Source organism: Protopterus annectens, chromosome 17.part0 (genome assembly GCF_019279795.1).
Source record: "Protopterus annectens isolate FY-2018-M chromosome 17.part0, PAN1.0, whole genome shotgun sequence".
NCBI classification, from domain to species: domain Eukaryota; kingdom Metazoa; phylum Chordata; order Ceratodontiformes; family Protopteridae; genus Protopterus; species Protopterus annectens.
The window spans coordinates 234,867,490-234,891,191 of NC_056751.1; the positions used below are offsets into that span (position 1 = coordinate 234,867,490).

Consider the following 23,702-nt stretch of genomic DNA (forward strand, 5'->3'; position numbering starts at 1 on the left):
CCTTTGTTTTGAAAGTTGGGAAAGAAAACAGGCAAATTGATGATTTGATTGATATTGGCCTCGGAGGCCACTTTAGGCAAGAATGAAGGATTAGTCCTGAGAGATACTCTGTCCTTACGGAAAACCAGGTACGGGGGTTTCGTACAAAGGGTTGAAGTTCAGATACCCTCCTAGCTGAAATAATTGCAATCAAGAAGGCAGTCTTCCAGGATAAGAATTTTTAGTCAACGGAAGCTGCAGGTTCAAAGGGTGGACCCGTTAGGGCATGGAGAACTAAAGTTAAGTCCCATGGGGGAACCGCATTCTTCACCGGAGGTCTTAAGAGAAATGTGCCTTTCAAAAAGGTCTTGCATATCTTGGCGGAAGCTAAGGGTTTAAGGTTGTCCCCGATGTGGAAATGAGAAATGGCAGCCATCTGAACCTTCACAGTAGAAGAACTGGCCTCTTGATGGAAAATGTGGGATAGAAATTCAAGAACTGCTGGAATGGGAGCCGAGAAAGGATCCAAATCCCTATTCTTGGCCCAGATGGAAAAACGCTTCCATTTACTGTTGTAGATTTTCCTGGTAGAGGGTTTATGTGCCGCTACCAGAATAGTTTTTACGGAAGACGAGATACCGAGTGTCCTAGCCATTAGTGGAACTGGTTCAACCAAGCCGTGAGCTTGAGGTCGTCCAGGTTCGCAGTTTGCAATCCTGAATGTTGAGAGATCAGATCCGGAATGGGATCTAAGACCCAAGGAGGAGCTATGATGTGAGACCGCAGATACGGAAACCAGATCTAATGAGGCCAGAATGGGGCTATGAGGATTATTTTGCTCCCCAACCGACGAGCTTTCTGCAGAAATTTCGTCATTAGTGGAAGAGGAGGGTAAGCATAAAGAAGACCAGGTGGCCAAGCATGAAGCACAGCATCTCAGGGATTCTCCCCCGGTGGGGTAATTAAAGCGAAAAATTTGCTGCATTTTGCGTTCGAAGGAGACGCACAGAGATCGCAGCAAGGCTGACCCCAGCTGAGGAAGATCCGTTTCGCTACTAAGAGGTTTAGAGACCACTCGTAAATTGTGAGGATAGAATGACTCAGCTTGTCCGCTAGAATGTTGGACCGACCTGGAATGTGCTTTGCTATCAGAAAGGGGTTGGTGGAAATCGCCCATTCCCAAACTCTCATAGCCTCTCGACAAAGAGGATAAGACCTGGTTCCTCCCTGTTTGTTGATGTACCAGACTACAGCCATGTTGTCTGTCTGAATTGCAATAGTCCCTGGAGGAAGAAGGTCCTGAAGGGTTTGCAACGCTAAAAGCACCACCCTCATCTCCAGAACATTGATATGCAGACCAGTCTCTACAGGGGTCCACGTGCCTTGGACGGTTCTGCACATGCAATACCCACCCACCCAAGGCAAGAAGCGTCTATGGTCAGCGTGGCTTGGGGTAGAGGCATCACGAACAATCTCCCTTCCCGAAGCTTTCGGGAATGAAGCCACCAGAGAAGGGAGCTCCTGCAAACCTTGCTCAGGGGAATCTGTGAATCCAAAGGGTGTAGGAGGAGGGACCACTGGACCTGAAGGGTCCACTGAAGGACTCTCATGAGCAGTCGAGCAAGAGGTGAAAGGCTGATGGCCGCCACCATAGATCCTAGGGCTCTCAGGACTAATTCTATGGGTGGGGCCGGGGACTGAAGAAGTGCTATTACATGGAGTGACAAGGTGCGTAACTTGTCCGTTGTCAGAAAGGCCCTGGACTGGAGTGTGTTTATCCTGGCCCCTATGAAATCTAGAACTTGAACAGGATGAAGAGAAGACTTCCTGAAATTTATGGTAATGCCAAGGTGATTGGTCAAGAGTAAAGCATAATCCCTGGCGGAAGAGAGTAGATGTCTGGTGGGGGTGGTGAGGCGCCAGTCGTCTAGGTACGGAAAGACCTGAATTCCCTGAAGTCTCAGGTGGGCTGGTACAACTGCCATGACCTTGGTGAACACCCTGGGGGCTGTGGTGAGGCCGAACGGAAGAACCCAGAACTGATAATGACTGGCCCCCAGCTGAAAGCGGAGATACCTCCTGGATCGTCTGTCCATAAGAATGTGGTAGTACACATCCTTGAGGTCTATGGAGCACATCCAATCATTCTCCTGCAGAAGGGGGAGAATAGATTGTAGAGTGACCATCCAGAATTTTTCTTTGGCAATAAACAGGTTCAAGGTTGACAGGTCGAGAATTGGCCTTACGTCCCCAGTCTTTTTTGGCACTAAAAAGAATCTGGAGTAATTGCCTAACCCGGATTGCTCTGGGGGAATGTGTTGGATGGCCCTTTTTTCTAGTAATTTCTTTATTTCTGAGGCTGCAGCCTCCCTCTGATCGGGTGGGACATCGGGGAGGTTCCTCACTAATGGGGGAAGATTCAGGAAGGGGATAGAGTAACCTCTGGATATTATTCGGAGCACACAAAGATCTGTAGTAATGGACTCCCAACTTGCTAGATGCTCCGAAAAACGCCCCCGACAGAGAGGGACAGTCGGGCAACCCCTCCGGGCTGCTGCATGGGTCGGTCAGAGAAGGGTTCTCTCGACCCAAAATTCTTCGGCCCCCCTCTGCCTCTGGGCCGGCATCCACTTTGTCCTCCCCTGCCTCTGAAGGATGAAGGGTCCGGAGCGGGACGGGACTGCTGAGATTTCCAGAACCACATCTTCTTTTGCCCTCTCTGGTTCCTTGAAAAGGACCTCTGAGGAGCAGAAAAGCAGATTCTGACGGCAGACAGAGTCTTCCCGTTTTTCTCGCTCTGGAGTAGTGTGTCACGGACAGTTTTGCCAAAAAGCGTAGAACCGTCAAAGGGAAGGATGCCTTGAAGGGTTCCGAAAAGTCGCAAAGACAGAGCCAGGCATGGCGCCACAGGGCGACCCCTGCTCCACTGGCTCTAGCCACCCCCTCCGTGGCATGGGAGAGAAGCCGCACAGAAGTGTTTGATATTGACTTTAGAGTGGCCATGCGAGCCGAGAAAGTTTGTTTGTCCTCGGCCGTCATGGACTCTGGGGGAGACCCAGCGTACTCTTATCAGTGCCCGCTGGAGCCTAATGACATGTGCCAGATAATTCAGCACCCTTATTGAAAAGGTGGCTGAAGCAAACATCTGCTTTCCAATGTAGTCCATTGCCCGAGACTCGTTATCAAGAGGATGGACCGAGGAATTTTCTTGTGCCAGTTCCGTCTTGGTGGCAGCCGCCACCACCATGGCATCTACCAGGGGACCTTTATTCCACGCGGGCTTGTCAGAAAGGGGACTAAGGATTTTGTCTGGTCTCTTGGGGATTGGTTCTAAAGTGTTCGGCTCCTTCCAAGCCCTGGTAGTAATCAAGTCTACCAAGGGGTCGGCCGGGGGGGACACCCAGGAGGTAGACGGGCCTACGTCAAATGCCTCCAGAAACACAGACTCATCTGAGGAAGGCTTCTGGGCTGACCACCCCCCTCTTATGCGCAGCATCTCCATAATGTCTCCAAAGGATACGTCCTCCGGGGTGACCTGGGGGAACCTTCACCTTCCTCTAAGTCCGTGTCCACCGTGACTGACTCAGGGGAGTCCAAGTGCCTCCTCTTGCACTTTCGTTTGTGAGGGACCTCCTCAGCGGGACTGTCTGAGGAGGGCTCACCAATGGGGTCCTATTCCTCTACAGGAACTAACTGGGGCAGAGACGCAGGCTGTCCCTGGGGCCAGATGATGGAAGACAGGCCCATATGCGAGGGAGTGATGGGTGGATCCGTAGCACGGACCGGGGACTTCGAACTCCTTGACAGCACCCTCTCCACCACGTCGAACGCCGAAGGTGAACCACTCTCCCCTGGCTCCAACAGTAGCCCCCTCGGCTCCAACGTGAGGACCGGTGTCGGAGCCGACGCCATTGGACCCGAGAGGGAAGTGCGCTCCGACAACAACGGAGCAGAAGACACACTCACCCCTGCGAATCCGAAGCTCGGCTCTTGGCCCCGAGAGCTCAGATCCGAAAGATGACCTGATAAACTCGAGGATAAAGCTGGCGTTGAATAGCAACTACTATTGGTGCCGACTCCCCGGCTCCAAGACGACTCAGATCCGATGGCTCCGAAACCCAACAGTGGATCGGAGAAGGTGTGCAAAGAAAGGGGCCGAGCTCCCTCCCAGAGGGGGGGGGGGGGCAGGAGCACTCCCATCTGCATCTGGGCCTGCAGGAATCGACGCATCATCCGGTCCATATCTGCGTCGGACAAACTCCTGGTAGACCTCGAAGAAGTCGTCGAGGCAGGCCTGGAGGGCTGCCAAGATGACGTCAAGGGTGACCGGGACCCCTCCTCTGGCCCCGGAGAGAAGTGTGGAGAATGGAGCCGAGAGGGGGAAGACCTGGAAACCCTTGTGGGGGAACCAAACACTTTAGCCGGTGGAGCCAAAGGGGTTGATTCGGCCTGTCGCTTATGGCTCTTATGCCTATCTCTTTCCTTTTCTTTCTCTCTGTGCCCCCTGTCTTTCTTAGAAGAGCCCCCCTCTCCCTGGGACACAGCGGGAGGTTGAGTCCCAGCCAGGGGAGGGGAAGCTGAAAGCTGGACAGTCGCAGTCACGACTGGCGCCAGTGAGGGAGAGGAGGAAGAAGAATCAGGGGGTAAGAGTCCCACCAAGATTAACTTGTTCCTCCTGTCCCTCACAGCCCGGGGTTGAAGGCCGCACAAATCTGGCAGCCCGATATTAAGTGGGCTACCCCCAGGCAGAGAACGCACTGAGTGTGGCCATCCGCTGGGGACAGCTTATGACCACACTCAGCACATTTCGAAAAAATGGTCTTAGGGCCCTCGACCATCACGCTCAAGCACACACCCTAACACACACAGTAAGGGGAAGGGAAAAACACTAATTTACCACTAAAAGTAAATAAAAAATGGTTTAACTAAACTATGGGTCTATAACACACGCTAGAATTTGAACAAGAAAACTCCTAAAATCCTCTCACCTAAAACTCCAAGAGCTCGTCCCTTATGCTTCAGAAGCCACGGCAAATGAGATCTGGGGACTGGAGGGAGGTAGCAGGGTATTATGGGTAAGGGGAGGAGCTGAAAGCTCGGATCTTTTGCTTGGAAAGCTGCCGGCTCGGATCCGATATCCACAGGTTGCTGATCAAATTAAGTTAACTACTTCAGATCCTTAGTTCGCTTCATTCATCTGAAAGACTACTAGTTCAAACTCTCAAATCCAACACCACAGCTGGAGAATCTCTATTTGTTAACTCTGTTGGCAAAACTTGAACTTGGAATTCTCTTCCTGCTAATCTTACATCTGAACTCTTTCTCTACCTCAGTTCAAGAAAAGTCTGATTTAGTACTTTAAAAAATGATGGCTATGTCCTTGTCCTAATCCAAACTAACTTTAACCATCACTCGTGCACATGGAGGACTTCTTCCTACACTTTACTAACTTATATATTATATGATCTCCTTGGATCTACTACCAGGTTCGCCTACTAGGCATTCAATACCCTATCATTCTTAAAAAGACTATCTACAATTTTCAATCTCAGTAAAAATGTAATAATTTGTTTGTGTATATCTGTTTGTTGTGTTTGTTTACATCTGTGTACAAATCTTTTTATTTGTGTTTATTTTTTGTTTTAAACTGTAAAAATGTAACAGTTTGTTGAATGTGTTTTTTGGAGCTTTTCTCCCCGGGCCTCCGCTGAAAATGGACATGTATCCAGTCAGACTATCCCAGTAAACAAATGTAAAATAAATGAATAAAATAAATAAGTTTATCTGCATATATAAAACAGGAGAAAATACAGGTTCACAGGTGTTTACTAAGCTAATGTCCACAAGGGCCTTTTTAAGCCCAGCCATGCATCCCAAATTTCTGACAAGTTCTGATACCCATGAGGAGTGTAAGCAAGGATTTGGGAGATGAAACATTTACACACAGGGGCCAGGGAGATGAATCACTTACAGGTTGCCTGTGTCCATTAGAGACATAGGTGCCAAACCAGGGATGAATTTCCAGTTCCTCATCAAATTGTCCAAGATGCACTTGAATTGGGTTAGGGAGGAACTCTGCTTCACATGGATGGGGAGCCTGTTCTATAGATGGGGTAGTCTCTGGGACACAACTGTCTCTCCAGCAGGTCCTATTTATATCACAGGCAAGGCTTAAATCTTTAAAATGAGCAACTCTGGTGCTGTTTGTTTTGTGGATATGCAGGAGGTTCATCAGAGTGGGGTCTGACAATGCCCCATATGCCAGGCATAGATCTCCTTTCAAAAGCCTGTAGGAGACAGAATACAGGGATAGGGCCTTGTGGCAGTCTGCATACGAGATTTTACTTATGCCCTGTATTCTTTTAGTGAGGTACCTCTATGGACGTTCCAGTTGTTGATATGCCTGGTTAGGTACATACCAAATAGGGCATTTGTACTCAATGATAGGAAAGATGAATGCTGAATACAGGTGAACAATGACTTCCTTGGACTTAGACGCCATACTTTTATTTATAAGTGGTGCAACATAGAATGATTCCCTTGCTACTGTAGGCATGTGATGGTCAAAGGCTAGATTACTATCTGTGTGTGTCCCTATGCCCCTGACTACCAGGTAAAATCTAAGGGGTGTGTTGTCAATATTATAGTTACCAGGGGTGGATGACTTCCCAAAGGAATTTCTTGGCATTTTAGTCTATGGCTCTGACACCACCAGTTGTATGTCTGCATCAGCCCCTTCTGGAGAACATTTGTGTCAGTGTGGGATTCAATGACAGCTCCTAATTTGCAATCATCTGCAAACTTCATCAGCTAGAGACCACTGACATTGGCCTTGACTTCAGAAAAGTAAATGCCAAAAAGGAGTAGTCCAAGGACTGATCCCTGAGGGACTCCACTTGTGACTGGCCTCTTTGTAGAGGTTGACTCCCAATTCTAACTTCCTGGGTCCGGTCTGTGAGCCAGTTGGCCATCCATTGTGTGACATACAAATCTGTACCTGACCTCTTGAGTTTTTAAAAAGAAGTTATGTACTCACCATAATGTTCCATCTGAGTAGGTAACTTCATTTGTCAGCAACCTGTGGGCATCGGATCCGACCCGGCAGCTTTCCAAGCTAGAGATCAGAGCTCCAAGCCCCTCCCCCTTACCCATAATACCCTGCTACTGCCTTCCAATCCTCAGATCGCGTTTGCCCATCTATATAAAATAACCTCACAATGACAAAACAACAACCTGAACAATCCTAACCTAAGGATTAACAAATGACCTGAAAAACCATCCTAGGGGGTTCAGGTAATCAAAGAACCAGGTTAGGGGGAAGGAGGGAGGGTCGGCTGCTGACAAATTAAGTTACCTACTCAGATGGAACGTTATGGTGAGTACATAACTTCTTTATCTGAAGTAGGTAACTTCATTTGATCATCAACCTGTGGGACAGAGTCCCCAGCTACCAAAAACATGGGAGGTCCTCAAGGAAGGATATTCCGGAGCACTGCAAAGCCAAAGGCCGCCCTACCTCTAGACACTAAATCCAATTTATAGTGAGAGATAAAGGTACGAGAGGACGCCCAAGTAGCCGCAGAGTAAATGTCATCCAAGGGAACTCTCGACCAGAATGCAGCATATGCAGCCATAGAGTGGATAGAATGAGCATGAACCCCTGTAGGCTCCAGCAGGCCAGATAGTTTGTATGTGAGCAGAATGCAATTTGAAATCCATCTGGCCAGAGTTACCTTTGACAGAGGCTTACCTAAGAAGGGTTTTGCAAAGGAAACAAAGAGCTGATCAGACTTGCGGAATGCAGCTGTTCTGTGTAAATAAAAACGTAACTGTCTATGAACATCTAACAAATGAAGTTTGTACTCCCCTTTGTTTTGATAGTTAGGGAAAAAACTGGGAGACTAATGGGTTGATAGTTAGGGAAAAAAAATGGGAGACTAATGGACTGATTGATGTTTGCCTCGGAGGCCACTTTAGGTAGAAAGGATGGGTTATAGTCCTGTGAGAGACCCTGTCCTTATGGAAAACAAGATGCGGGGCTTTAATACAGAGGGTCTGAAGTTCCGACACCCTTCTAGCGGAGGTAATCGCTACCAAAAGGACAGTTTTCCAGAACAAGAATTTCAAATCAACAGAAGCTGCAGGTTCAAAAGGAGGTCCAGTCAGAGCCTGAAGGACCAAAGTTAGATCCCATGGAGGGACGGGGTTCCTAGTAGGAGGTCTCAAGAGGAACGTACCTTTCAGAAAGGTCTTGCAAATCTTGGTGGACGCGAGGGGATTGAGATTGTCCCCAATGTGAAAATGGGAGACGGCAGCCATTTGAACCTTTACAGTAGAAGAACTGGCTCCTTGCTGAAAAATATGAGATAGGAAATCAAGCACTGCTGGGATGGGAGCAGTGAAAGGGTCCAAATTCCTATGAGACGCCCAAATGGAAAACCGCTTCCATTTAATATTGTAAACCTTCCTGGTAGAAGGCTTATGCGCCACTACCAGTATAAATTTGACTGCAAACAAGATACCGGGAGTCCTAGCAACTAATGGAACTGGATCAACCAAGCTGAGAGCTTGAGATCGACCAGATTTGGGGGTATCAATCCCGAAGGATGAGATATCAGATCCGGGATGGGATCCAAGATACAGAGAGGAGCTATAAGATGAGACCGTAGGCACAGGAACCAGGCTTGATGAGGCCAGAATGGGGCTATGAGGATAATCTTGTTCCCCAACCGACTAGCTTTCTGTAAGAATTTTGTTATCAATGGAAGAGGAGGATAAGCATAAAGAAGACCGGGAGGCCAAGCATGAACTAGAGCATCTCTGGGGCTTTACCCCAGAGGGGGAATTCACGTGAAAAACTTGCTGCAATTCGCATTGGAAGGCGATGCGAAGAGATCGCAGCAAGGCTGACCCCACTTGCGGAAGATCTGTTTCGCTACTAAGGGATTCAGAGACCACTCGTAAGGTGAGAGGATAGCTCGACTCAGTTTGTCCGCTAGGATGTTGGACCGACCCAGAATGTGCATTGCTAACAGAAAACAGTTGGTGGATATCGCCCAGTCCCAAACTCTCATGGCCTCTCGGCAAAGAGGCTAAGACCTGGTCCACCCCTGTTTGTTGATTTACCAGACCACTAACATGTTGTCTGACTGAATAGCAATAGTCCCTGGAGGGAGAAAGGCATGAAGAGCTTGCAACGCTAGAAGCACCGCCCTCATCTCCAGAACACTGATATGCAGAACGGTCTCTGAGTCCACGTACCTTGGACAGTTCTGCCCGCGTAATGCCCCCCCCACCCACGGTGAGAAGCGTCCGTGGTCACCGTGGCTTGGGGTTGTGGCATAACAAACGGTCGACCTTCCCCAAGCTCTCGAGATTGGAGCCACCAGATGAGGGAATTTCTGCAAACTCTGCTGAGAGGAATCGGTAAGTCCAACAGGTGGTGAAGGATGGACCACTGAACCTGCAAAGTCCACTGGAGAATCCTCATGTGTAAACAAGCTAAGGGCGTGAGATTGATTGCTGCTGCCATGGACCCAAAGCTCTCAGGACTGACTCAGCTGACGGGGCAGGTGACTGAAGAAGTGCTAAAACATGTAAGGTCAAACTGCGAAGTCTGTCTGATGTCAAGATGGCCTTGGTCTGAAGCGTGTCTATTCTGGCCCCTATGAACTCCAAAACTTGAACTGGTTGAAGGGATGACTTCTTCAAATTTATGGCGATCCCCAATCGGGATGCTAGAAGTAGGAAGCAATCCCTGGCTAAGCAGAGTAGATGCCTGGTGGGGGCGGTAAGGAAAAACCTGTATTCCCTGAAGTCTCAGGTGGGCTGCTACAACTGTCATGACCTTGGTGAACATCCTGGGGGCTGTGTTGAGGCCGAAGGGTAGGACCCTGAACTGGTAATGACTGGCCCCTAGCCGAAAGTGGAGGAACCTCCTGGATCGCCTGTCCATGAGAATGTGATAGTACGCATCCTTGAGGTCTATGGAGCACATCCAGTTCTTCTCCTGCAGCAGGGGCAAAATGGACTGAAGCATGAATATCTGGAATTTCTCCTTGGCAATGAAGACGTTCATTGTTGAAAGGTCGAGGATCGGCCTTAAGTCCCCCGTCTTTTTTGACACCAAAAAGAACCTGGAGTAATTGCCTAATCTGGATGGCCTGGGGGGACGTGCTGGATGGCTCTTTTTTTCTAGCAGCTTTTTTACCTCTAAAGCTGCAGCCTCCCTCTGACAGGGTGGAACATTGGGGAGGCACCTCGACTGAGGAGGCAGGTTTATGAATGGGATTGAGTAACCTCTGGATATTATTCGAAGCACCCAGCGGTCTGTTGTGATGGACTCCCATTGGGCCAAGTGCTTTGAAAAACTCCCTCCGGCTTCCTCCAGAGAGGAGCAGTCGGGCAACCCCTCAGGGCTGCTGCTGCGTGGATCAGTCAGAAAAAGGTTCCCGCGTCCCAAAATTTTTTGGCCCCCCTCTGCCTCTGGGCTGGCGTCCAGCTTGCCCCCCTCTGCCTCTGAAGAACGAAGGGTCCGGAGTGTAATGGTACTGCTGAGACTTCCGGAACCACATCTTCTTTTGTCCTCTCTGGTTCCTGGAAAAGGACCTTTGAGGAGCCGAGAAGCGGACTCCGATGGCAGACAGCATCCTCCTGTCTTTCTCGCTCTGAACCAATGTGTCGTGGACGGTCTTCCCAAACAGGGTAGAACTGAAGAGTGCGTTTGCGAAGGATGCCTTGAAAGGTTCCGCAAAATCACAAAGCCGGAGTCAGGCATGATGCCTTAAGGCGATGCCGGACCTGCTGGATGTAGCGGCCCCCTCCGTGGCATGGGAAAGTAGCCACATAGACGTGTTTAAAACAGATTTCAGAGTGGCCATGCGAGCTGAGAAAGTCCGTTTGTCCTCGGCCAACATGGACTCAGGGGAGACTCAGTGTATTCTTTCACTAGATCCCGCTGAAGTCTAATTACATGGGCCAAATAATTCAGCGCCCTTATGGAATAGGTAGCTGAAGCAAACATCCGCTTCCCAATATGATCAGGGGGATGGATCGAGGAACTATCCTGGGCAAGTTCCTTCTTGGTGGCTGCCGCCACCACCATGGCATCCACTGGGGAACCCTTACTCCAAGCCGTCCTATCCACAGGGGGACTAAGAATCCTATCTGGCCTCCTGGGGATTGGCTCTACAGTATCCGGTTCCTTCCATGCCCTGGTAGTGATGAGGTCAACTAGGGGGTCAGCCAACATGTAGACGGGCCTGCGTCGAACGCCTCCAAGAACACAGACTCGTCCGAGGAAGGTTTTTGGGCTGACCGCCCACCCTTTAGGCGAAGCATTTCCACAATGTCTCCAAAGGAGACGTTCTTGGGGGGTGACCTGAGGGAACCTTTCGCTTCCTCCAAATCGGTGTCCTCCATGAGGGACTCAGGGGAGTCCAAGTGCCTCCTCTTACACTTACATTTGTGAGGGGCCTCCTCAGTGGGACTGACCAATGAGGGCTCACCAACAGGGTCATGTTCCACCAGTGGAACGGGCTGGGGCGTCAATGCAGGCTGTCCCTGGCACTGGATGATGGAAGACAAACCCAGCTGCAAGAGAGTGGGGGTGGGATCTGAAGAAAGAGCAGGGGGTCTCGAACCTCTCGAGAGGACCCTCTCCACCACGTCGAAAGCCGAGGGTGAACGATCTCTCTGGGCTCCGTGGTTAGCACCCTCGGATCTGGCACGGGGATCGGTGTCGGAGCCGAAGCTCTCGGACTCGAGAGGGAAGTGTGCTCCGACCGAAACGGAGCCGAAGACACACTGGCCCCCTCGGATCTGACGCATGGCTCTCGGCCCCGAGAGCTCGGATCCGAAAGGGGATCCGACAAACTCGAGGGCATAGCCAGCACCGAGGTAGTGATAACCATCGGCGCCGACTCCCTGACTCCGAGACTTCTCGGATCCGAAGGCTCCGAAACCCGATAGTGGATCGGAGAAGGAGCTATCATGCAAAAAGTGTGGCTGAACTCCCATCTGCAGTTGGGTTTGGAGGAAACGACTCATCATCCAGTCCATATCAGCATCGGAGAGGCTACGGGTTGACCTAGAGGAGGCCGCCGAAGCTGGCCGGGAGGGCCGCTGTGACGAACTTGAAGATGGTCAGGCCTCCTCCTCCTCCGGCTCCGGTGAGAAGAGTGGAGAACGGAGCCGAGGGGAGGAAGGCCCGAAAACCTTCTGGGGTGAAGAGAGCAGCTTAGCAGGCGGGGCCGAGGGTCTGAGTCGGCCCGCTGCTTGTGGCTTCTATGCCTCTCTTTTTCCCTCTCTCTCTTGTCTTTTTTAGAATCCCTCTCTCCCTGGGAAGAAGTGGGAGGTTGAATCCCAGCCAGGGGAGAGGGGACAGCAAGCTGAACAACCGCGGCTGTAGCCACCCTGGGAGAGGAGGAGGAAGCCAACTCCGTGGGTAGGAGACCCACCAGAATCAGCTTATTCCTCCTATCCCTCAGGGCCCGGGGGTTAAAGGTTACGCACATTTGGCAGCCCGATGACAAATGTGGTACCCCCAGGCAGAGGATGCACGGAGTGTGGCCATCCGCTGGGGAAAGCTTATGGCCACACTCAGTGCACTTAGAAAAGATGGCCTTTGGGGCCTTGGTCATGATTTCTGGACTAACACTCACACGCGCCCACACAAACAGGAAGGGTTTACTAAGCTTTAAACTATGAGGGTAAAACTCAGGGGTTTAAACTAGGAAATTATACTATCCACACACACCCAAAAGCTAAGAAAGATTTTGAGAAAAAAATCTACTTACAATCGCCTAAACGCTAGGAACTCGAGAAACTCGTGCCTGCCAAAGCCGCAGCAAACAAGATCTGAGGATTGGAAATAGGTAGCAAGGTATTATGGATAAGGGGAGGAGCTTGGAGCTCGGAACTCTAGCTTGGAAAGCTGCCGGCTCTGATCCGGGTCAGATTCGATACCCACAGGTTGATGATCAAATGAAGTTACCTACTTCAGATTAGATGTATAGTATGATCAATATACTTTTATGCCCCCAGCAAGATTGCAACTTACATTATTTCCAGCCATTATCTTGTTATAATATAAAACCCAGACATATTTACAGTCAGGCAAAAAGTACTTTCTTACTTTAACATCACTAGCATAAACAGTAGTCACTGATAAAACTCCTCCCACTTCACATTTAAGATACCTTTACTTGCTAAACAGAACTGCTTTGCAATACTGCATCCAATTTACAAGAGGAAATTTATCATACATATGTTATATCTTCAATCCCTTCATTCTCCTTCTGGAGTGGAGATTATGCTTTGGAGTCCTCCCACTATTTTAACATAGTAAATTCCCAGTCATTTTTAGCCACTTTATGCAGAACCACAGCTGTCATGTCTAAACTGCATCTAATATGAATGTCAATTTAATATTCACCTATGTATTCAAGTTTAGATTATTGCTGGTCTTCTTCCTTATGATCTCAAGCCCTCAATATCAGCCTCTGGTTCAGGTCCAAAGGACTCCTGATTTTTCTAGTCAACTCCTGGCATTTGATCCTTCATTTAAACATTTTTCTATGGAACAAGGGAAATTGTTTCACTGGCAAATTCTGTCTGTGGACTTTGTTATTGTCAGTAGAATGAGAGAGAGAGAGAGAGTCCCTTTGGCTTGCTGGCTCACTCTTTGTTGATTATACTTTTTTACTTCCTCCTTACCCTACTCTTCCTCCAAAAATGTTTTTAATCTTCCAAGAAAAATATTCTTAATACAATTGGATGTAGTAACTTAAATCTCAAACCTACCTCTTAATGTCCCTTGAATGCAGAGATGCAACCTGTTCATTTTCTGCCTGATGCACAGTGAATAATCATTTTTGAACAAACACTCTGGTGTTCCCAATTTTTAATACTTTCCCTTTCTTCCATAGTTTTGTCAGGATCAGCTCTTTCTGCTAGTATTACTGCAGCTTTACTAACATAGGTCTTGGCTGCTTCCTTGTGGCCAGATTTGGAACATGCACACAATGATCCTTCTCAATTAACAAATACTGCTTTTGAATACCAGTCCAGTTGCTTGTTTGTACTTTCATAAAATTAATGCAATCTATTGCTTCCAGTTTTTCTTGTACAGCAGAAAATCTCATTTTTCCTCTATGTGTTCCATCTTCTAGGTGTACGACTTTTTAAAGCAGCTCTTCTTGAGAAGCCTCATATTCAACCAAACTCTCCTTCATTTCAACCTCTGATTTTTGAAGTTTCATCATCCTCTCAACAGTTACTTAAAGCATCTTCTATTCTTTCCATCCTTTTATCATTTGACTTTATACATTCCTCCAATGTTACACTTGTTCTACACACCTCTCAATGTACTCAGTTCATTTTTTCCTCTAAATTATTGGAATAAGTCTACAGTACTAAAGCTGAACTTTGAAAGTACAGTTGTGTAAGAACTTACTGTAATAGTCAATGTTCTACTGATCAGTGCTGCAGTACTCCTTACAAGAGGAATATCCTGCAAAAGGTTGTTTATGTCCAGTCAGCATACCAAATCCTGGAGCCTTCTATATGTTGTCGATGTGGGACCCAAGCCTGAAAGTTGGAAGTATATAAGAGACAAACATATGTTAAAATCTCAGAACTTACTTCCTCCATCAGAATAAAGAAACAAAAGTAGAGATAACTATATATTATGTACATGTTCACCAAGAAAAGGAAAAAAAGAAAGGATGTCCCTTGAGCAGGATAAAAACTGCACAGAAAGGAGGGCTGGAATGCTGCATAGTAATCAGTAGAACATCTACTGTTATGGTAAGTTCTTACATAACTGTTCTATTTTCTTCCAAGATCACTGCTGCAGTATTCCATACAACTGGGAGAGTACCAAAGCTACTCAAGAGAGAGGGTGAAGATTGGAGGAAGAATGAACTGAGAAACAGCCCAAAATACCTTGGAGAATGCATCTGGCAAACCATGCTCTGCCTCTAGGAAACACATCCAACTTATAATGTTTAGTAAAAGTGATCAGATAACCAAGTAGCTACTTACAGAATGGACCTGGTGTCTGAGACTTTGAAAAAAAAGCCCCAGAGGAGACTACTGTCCTGTTAAAATGAGCTCTAACAGAGGAAGTAAGCCATTTCCCAAAAAATAAAGAACAACAAAAAGAAATGGCCTTAGATATTCAAGTAGAAATAGGTTGCTTGGAACATGCCAAACCAAGCTTCTTACTGTGAAAGGAAACACAGTTGTTTAACTTAATGTATTTAGTCTTCTCAAGATAAATCTTTGCTGCCTATATGAATCCAAAGAATGAAGAATACTCTCATCACCTCTGTTTTGAGGTAAAGGAAACATGGATGGAAGACTGACAGCCTGGTTTAAAAGGAAATCATTTTAGGTATAAAGGTAGGATTAGTTTGAAGAGTAACCCTGTCCTTACGAAAAAAAACAAAACAAAAAGGAAGTAACTGCCATAAGAGCATGTAATTCAAAAACCGTTAGTAGTAGTCAGTGCCAGCAACAGAATAGTCTTCCAAGTAAAAACTTTCAAGGAGGAAATGACTGCAGGTTGAAAAGGTGGCGGAGTCAATTTTTCCTGAACATAATTCAGGCCCAAAGAAAGGGGAATAAACTTTCTCGCACCTTTCAAAAATTGCTTGACCTCAAACATGGAAAAAAGGGATACATCTAAATGCAGATAAGCAGAAATATCTGACTAATGGGCCTTAAAAGAGTAAGTCAGACCAGAATCAAACAACTCACACACAGATAAGAATTAATAAGAAGAATACTCACAACAAAGGAGTCCTGGTTGTGATTCTTGTACTATAATGAAAATCTTTTTCATTTAGAAATACATTTTCAAGCATTTGGCTTTCTATCCTGTAAAACCTGGAGTACATTGACAAAAAATGATGCCTGAAAGGACTTAAAACCTTATCCAAGGAATGAACTGTAGAGTGAGAAGATGAGTGTGAATGAGTGAGTCCTTGACCTCTGTGAGCAAGTCCATCCTGTGAGGTAACCTGTGAAGTTTGCCCTTGGCCAGGTGAAAAACAGGGAGAAACCACTGATGCCTGGGCCAAAGGGGAGTCACCAGCTTAAATTTGGGTCTGTCCAATGAAATCTTGTGTGCGACATTTCACAGGAAGAGTTAGAATCAGGTGACAGAGAATCTTCTTCATTTGAAGTCACAGCAAAAGCAAAGTGAATCTGATAGGAATAGGCAAGATTCCTCATCAGAATCTAAATCATCATCCTTAGAAAATGAATCTACATGCCTCTTTAAAGGAACAGAAGAAAAAGGAGTCCCAACAGCAGACATTACCTGAAAACTCTAGGGAGAAGGGACATCAGAGAGACATTAGAGCTTTAAAGAGTCTGTGTGTGAAGTCCAGACATTTTTTCAGGGTCGCTTGCTGCAGAAGTGATATGCTTAGTCTTTTGTTTCTTTTTAGCAGAAATCTTTGAGAGTTAGCATCCTGAAGTACCTCAATGAGAGAAATGGGCACTATCCCATATAAAGCTCTGAGAAATACACCCCTGTCCTTCTTAAATAACCAATTTCAGTTCTCTCTTCTTGTCAGCCACAGATATCTGATCAGCACAAGCAGATGTGCAGGTAGCCTGCTCCTCACTGGCCTCCAACAGGATCACGATAGTGGAAGTCGGTGTATGAACCACTCTGAGTTCCCATCATCACATAGAGCAGAGATGTACTATTTTGGCTAGACAACAGACGTTTTCGATTTCAATTTCTTAGTCTTTTTCTTTTGTAGAGGCTGGATGTCATGGTGTGAACACTCAGCTGACATTGTGCCTTGAGCGAGAAGCTTAAGACACTGGTTCTCCAGGTAAACTGATAAAGAGGACAGGAGGCTATGTATGTATGTTCTTAGGATTGAGGGACTGGTAAATGGAACACTCCCTGTGATTAAGCTCTGCTCCACAGCAAAAAAAGAAGTTATGTCTTACCATAACGTTCTGTCTGTGTTGTCGATCTTCACCAATCCTTGACAGTGGGTTCGGTTCCAAATCTCATAACCGAGCCGGCCATTGCTTCAGCTCACGCCTTCCAAACTTTTGAAACAGGCTCTACCCAAATGCTCCTCTCAGTGATTACCTCAGATCGAGTTTGCCAAGAAGTGTTAGTCATATGTGAAAAGTTATGATTAAATGATAGGCATTATCAACTGACGCCGGACATGAGTCCTTAAATGGAAACTAGCCAAGAAATAAATGTGGTCTACTAAGAGTCTTAGGACAGGGGAAGGAGTACGGGGATGTCAAGGATTGGTGAAGATCGACAACACAGATGGAATGCTATGGTAAGACATAACTTCTTTATCTGATGTTGTCAATCTTCACCCAGTCCTTGACAGTGGGACAGAGTCCCCAGCTATTTAAGCCTCGGGAAATCCCATGGAAGAATATTCCCAAGCACCATAGAGCCAAAGGATGCTTGTACCCTTGAGACCTGATCCAATTTGTAATGAGTGATAAAAAATAGGACAAGAAGACCAAGTGGCTGCTGCACAAATGTCATTAAAGAAGCTCTGGCATGAAAGACTGCAGACGCAGCCTACTCTTGTAGAATGGGTTTGAACTGGTTTTGGAAGTTGGAGTCCTACAGAATGATAAATGAATATGATGCAGTCTCTAAGCCATTTAGCCAAGGTAGCCTTCAAAACTGGATTACCTAGATGGAGAGAAGAAAATGCCACAAATAGTTGGTTTAATTTTCTAAAGTATTTAGTCCTGTGGAGATAAAAATGTAATTGTCTATGCACGTCAAGTAAGTGGAGGGGATATTCTCCTTTGCTGGAAAAAATTGGAAAAAAGACTGGTAACTGTAGAGTCTGATTAATATTAGTTTCGGAGACAACCTTGGGCAAGAAAGATGCATTAATTCAAAGCGCGACTCTATCTCTATGAAAAATTAAGTAGGGGGGTTTGCACTATAGGGCATGAAGCTCTAAGACTCTACTGGCAAGTAACAGCCACCAAAAATAAAGTTTTCCAAGACAGATGCTTTAAGTCACACGTTCCTAATGGTTCAAAGGGGGTCATAGTAAGGGCCTGAAGAACTACAGTTAGATCTCAAGGGGGGGAAGAGGTTCCTTAAATGGAGGTCCTAGCATTAGGAGACCCTTTAAGAATGCTTCACAAATTTTGTGCGGCATTAGAGAAGCACCATCCAGTCCTGTATGAAAGCTCGAAACTGCCGCTAGGTGAACTTTAATTGTTGATGCAGAGGAACCAGACTGATAAAGTGAAGCCAGGAAATATGAAACTTGGTGGATAGGGCTGGAATAAGGGTCTAGCTCCTTATCAACAGCCCATCTAGCAAAGTTTTCCCCTTACTTTGGTATAATTTCCTTGTAGAAGATTTGTGATGAGCTACAATAATTTGTCGGACAGGTGAAAAAAAGAGAAGGATGCCTGGCAATCATGGGAATTGGAGAAGCCACACAGTGAGCTTGAGATTTTGGAGATTCGGATGCACTATGCCCTGTGGGTGAGACAGCAGATCTAGAGCTGGGTCCAGAATCCATGGTTTCTTATTGAGGCCAGAAAGAGGCAATGAGGATTATTGAATTTTTTGTCCTTCTGGCTTTCTTTAGGAAATGTGAAATGAGGGGAATTGGGAGAAGGGCATAGAGCAGACTGGGGGGGGGGGACAATCGTGGAGAGCAGTGTCTCTGGGTGACTCCCCCTGAGGGGGGATTAGGGCAAAGTAACTTTTGCACTTATTGTTGAGAGGGGAGGCAAAAAGATTGCAGCAAGGTTGGCCCCAGTGGTGAAAAATGTTGTTCGCCACTGCTGGATTGAGAGACCACTCGTGAGGCAAGAGAATGGTTCTGCTCAATTTGTCTGCTATCACGTTGCAGCTCCCGAGAATGTGCATTGCTGTGAGAAAGCGGTTGGAAAAAATCACCCATTGCCAAACTCTGAGTGCTTCTCGACACAACGGGTAAGATTTGGTTCCCCTGGTTTGTTTATGTACCAGACTACCGACATGTTATCCTTCTGAATCACTACTGTCCCTAGAGGAAGGACATGTTGGAATGCTTACAATGCTATCAGCACTGCCCTCATCTCCAGAACACTGATGTGCAAGTTGACCTCCAATTGGGACCATGTGCCTTGGACTGTCCTTCCCAGATAATGCCTCCCCACCCTATCTGGGAAACATCTGTGGTTACTATGGTTTGGGGCTGGGGAAGAAAAATGTGTCACACGAGAATCTGGCTGGAGTGTAGCCACCACAGTATGTCCTGTTTGCAGTGATTGGTAATCATAATTAATTGAGATATTGGTTGGTGCATGAGCGACCATTGGGGTGCTAGTAGCCATTGCAATATTCACATGTGATATCTCGTCAAGGGAACTAGAGTGATTGCTCCTGTCATGGAGCCTAATGTTTGAAGAACTAATTTTGCTGGGACCTTATTGTTCTGTAGTAATTGACTGACCTGGGATCTGATGCATTGTAGCCTTTCTGGAGGGAGAAATGTAATTCCCGAAACAGTGTCTAAGTGGGCTCCAATGAAATCCAGCTGTTGAGAGGGATGAAGTGTGGACTTTTTGAAATGTATAGTTCTTCTTAGAGATGTACAGAAATGTATGGTGTAATCTCTCACCCGTTCTGACACCTGGTGGTAGCAGTCAGGAGCCAGTCGTCGAGGTATGGAAATACTCAAAATCCTTGCAGTCTGAGATGAGCTGCTACCACTGCCATGCATTTGGTGAACACCTTGGGGGCTGTGGTAAGTCCAAAGGGCAGTGCTCTGACTTGGAAATGACTGGCTCCCAGACAGAAGCACAAGAACCTTCTGGAACACTTTTCCATTTTTATGTGGTAATAAGCATCTTGGAGGTCGATACAGCACATCCACTCATCTTTTTCCAAGAATGGAAGTACTGACTCCATGACCATCGGGAATTTGGTTTGTTGAACTGCCTTGCTGAACTGGCTGGGATCCAAGATGGGTCTCCAGTCCCCTGTTTTCCTGGGCACTAAAAAGAATATTGAGCAAAATCCGGATGCTTTCTGGTCTGGTGTGACTTTTTGGATGAGTCTTTTGTTTAGTAGTCTTTGAATTTCTAGTACTGCTGCTTCCCTGAGACTGGGTGGCATGTCTGGGAGCTTTTTCTGGGGTTCTGGGGTAGTGATAGAGGGATTTTGTAACCTCTGGATGTAATTCCCTGCACGCATTTGTCCATTGTTACCATTTGCCAGGCAGACTGATGCAGAGAAAGTTGTCCCCCAAATGCCTCCAAAGACGTGCAATCGGGCCCCCGTTCAGGGGTGCTGGTAGGAAGTACCAGAGAAAGACTCTCTGGATCCTTAGTTTTGCAGTCCATTTCTGCCTCTAGGGCAGCATCCTCCATTGTTTCCCCCTCTGCCCCAGGGAAAGTCTTTGCCTCGTGAATCCTGGAAAGGCACTTTGGATTTTTTAAACTATACTCTCCCACTCCTCTGGTTCCTAGATTACAGCCTCTGAGGAGTGGAGAAACATATGTCTATAGTAGAAAGGATCTTGTCATCCTTTTCACATCTGGTTAGGCTATCTTTTACCTTGGGACCAGAAAAGGGTAGATCCAAATGGAGCATGGATGAATGATGCCTTAAATGGCTCTGCAAAGTCGCACAAGCACATCCAGGAATGTCTTGTGATGGCTATGCCAGAATCTGCTGCCCTAGTCGTCCCTTCAGATGCATGAGCAATGAGCCTCATGGACGAGTTAGAAATTGTTTCAAGGGTTGCAAGCTGAGAAGTAACTTTGTCCCATACCCCTTCAGCCACTGCTCCTGAGTGGGTATCCAAGAGCTCTTTGATCAGATCCCTCTGTAACCTGGTAAAGTGCACCACAGAATTCAAGGACCTGAGAGCGAAGCTCATTGAAGCATAAATGCACTTCCCAAATCTATCCAAAGTCCTAGACTCCATGTTAGGAAGATGGATAGTACGACTTTCCTTGGCAAGTTCCTTTTTGGTGGCTGCCTCTAGCACCATGGCATTAATGGGAATTCCTTTGGCCCAATGTGGTTCATCCTTAGGAGCTGATAATATAAGTTCCTGCCTCTTGGAGATTGGCTCTATAGCGTCGGGCATCTTCCACGCCCACTGAGTGATCAGTTTAATGAGATTGTCAGCAGGTGAAGAGATCCAAGAATTAGAGGGTTGGGCATAAAAGGCCTCCAGGCATATGGATTCCTCCAAGGAAGTTTGGGTGGAGGACAAGCCACCCCTCTGTTTCAGGATTTTTAGGATGTCCCTGAGGGAATCATTAGGGAGGTGATATGGGGGAACCTTCCCCTTCATGAAAATCAGCATCTTCAGTGAAAGACTCCTCCGGGGAGTCTAAGTGCTTCCACTTCCTTTTCACAGGGACTTCCTAGGGGGATGATCCGTGGAAGTATCTGAAGAGGAGACCAGTAAAGTATGTGTTACCTGGGATTTCTGTCCCTCTGTCCTAGGGATGACACTAATGGTAGTTCAGGTTGAGGAGATGCAGAAATCTGTCCTGACAGGGATGGCAATGACTGTGAGTCTCGAACAGACAAGGCCTTATCCATAATCCGGAAGGCTGCCCCCCCCCATAAAAGGATGGGTGCTCGGAAACGAAATAGACTCCTTCGGAATCGGGGTCACACCCCACACTGAGGAGGCAGCCCCCAGAACTGAAGGCTGGGTTGATGCTACAAAGGCCGAGGTTCTGAGGGACATGGACAGCTCTGAAGGAGCAGAAACAGTACCATGCACCTCAGACCCGAGCAGAGTGTCTCGGCCCCGGGAGGTCTCTGGTGCCAAAATCTCAGAGGAACTCGAGCAATTCACGGAACCAGAGACAAAGATGCTACTGGAACTGAGACAGTCGAAGACAGGAGAGTCGGAACCGAGGGCTCCAAAGGCTCAGCAAGAGTTGGAGGAGGATATGGGGGTGACATAGGAAGAATGGTTCTGACGACAGTGTGGCTAGGAACCGAGGACAATCCCCTCACCATTAACAGCTAATCCACCAGTCTCATAATATCTGCCTCTGACAGACTCTTAGCAATTCTCGGAACCAGAGACAAAGATACTACCGGAACTAAGACCGTCAATGCTGGAAGAGTCAGAACCAAGGGCTCCAAAGGCTCAGCAAGAGTTGGAAGAGGATATGGGGGTGACATAGGAAGAATGGTTCCGATGCCAGTGTGGCTCAGAACCAAGGACAATCCCCTCACCGTCAGCAGCTGATCCACCAGTCTCATAATATCTTCCTCTGAGAGACTCTTAGTAGACCGAATCGATGCAGTGGAAGGAGATTTAGAGGGTCTTACTTCCATAAAAGGACTTGGGGGCCTGTCTTTAAATGGGTCTATGGATGGAGAAGAAGATGTTCTTGGGAGCAGATGCAGCACTAATTGCTTCGGTACCGATGCATCAGTAGGTGCCGAAGATGTAGCTGTCAGCCCAGAGGCCAGTTTAAAATTAGTTCCAGATAAACCCTCAGGTGCTGATGAACTCTTCAGTACCAAGGTCGATTTAGCCATTTTTCTTGATGGTTCCAAGGACCTTGGAACTGAGGAAGGCCTTTTCTTTGAAGCAGGAGATAAAGATAAAGAAGAAGTGCTAGTTTCAGCCCTGGACTCAGAAATGGCCTCATCAAATCCGGACTTGCAGCTTCCCTTTAAGATTAATTTACTTTTCCTTTCAGTCAAGGTTCGGGCTGAAAACCCATGACAAACAGAACAGTTTTCTTGGAGATTACTCTTCCCAAGACAATATACACATAGGGTATACCCATTGGAGTTAGGTAATTACCTTCACATTTCTGGCACTTCTTAAACCTGGAGGTGCCTTTAGAAGATTTAGTAGGAGAAGGTTTTTGTTGTTTTTGCTGTTCAGGCATAATGACAAACAGAAAACTGTCACACAATCACGCGACAAAACAAAGTGGAAAAATACAGAAAACAAGTTATTTTTTTTTTTTTTTAAATGGATAGTGAGAGGGAATACCAATGATGGTATAAGAGAGTACCTTAAAAAAGGTAAAGAAAAGAAAAAAAAACGTACCAACAATGGTACTCAACAGTCTACCAATGGTAGAAAAAAATATATAGCTATGCTAAATAAGAGAAGAGTGGGTAGATATCATAGAGAGGTATAAATAGATTTTAAATAGAAAAATCAGTGTTTAAAGAAAACAAGCAGTTTGAAATAAGACAAAACTCACAAATATAGCCAAGGTTCGAGAGAAAGAAGCAAACACATCTGGTCTGAGAAGCAGCAAATGTGATCTGAGGTAATCTCTGACAGCATTATGGGTAGAGCCTGGCTTGAGAGTTTGAAGGGCACGAGCTGAAGCAATGGCCGACTCGGTTCAGAAAAGAACCCACGGTCAAGGACTGCGTGAAGACTGACAACATCAGATCAAACACTTACTGTGATGGCCCTTATGGGAATCTGCCTCCCCCAATCACATTTTTCCTTTCTAGGTGACGTGTACTTAAAAGTATATGAAACGAAAGAAAAAGATGGTTCACCAACGGGGAACTTATTTGCCCAAACAGCTAAGTAATCTGCTAGGAAACGTAGGAAAAACAGACTGAAGACTAAGTATGGCATTCGGATTTGCTGCAAAGTTCTGAGATTTTAGCATACATATGTCTCTTACGTACCTCTTGCCCTCAGAATTAGGTCATACATTGAATGTAAAACCCAAGGGAGGAC

At 46.7% G+C, this 23,702-nt stretch overlaps 1 protein-coding gene across 1 annotated transcript in view; it reads right to left on the reverse strand.

The window, feature by feature from the left end:
• Positions 1-23,702, reverse strand: part of HSD17B4 (hydroxysteroid 17-beta dehydrogenase 4) — a 1,616,359-nt gene that overhangs the window by 520,869 nt on the left and 1,071,788 nt on the right. The gene's annotated exons all lie outside the window — the stretch shown is intronic.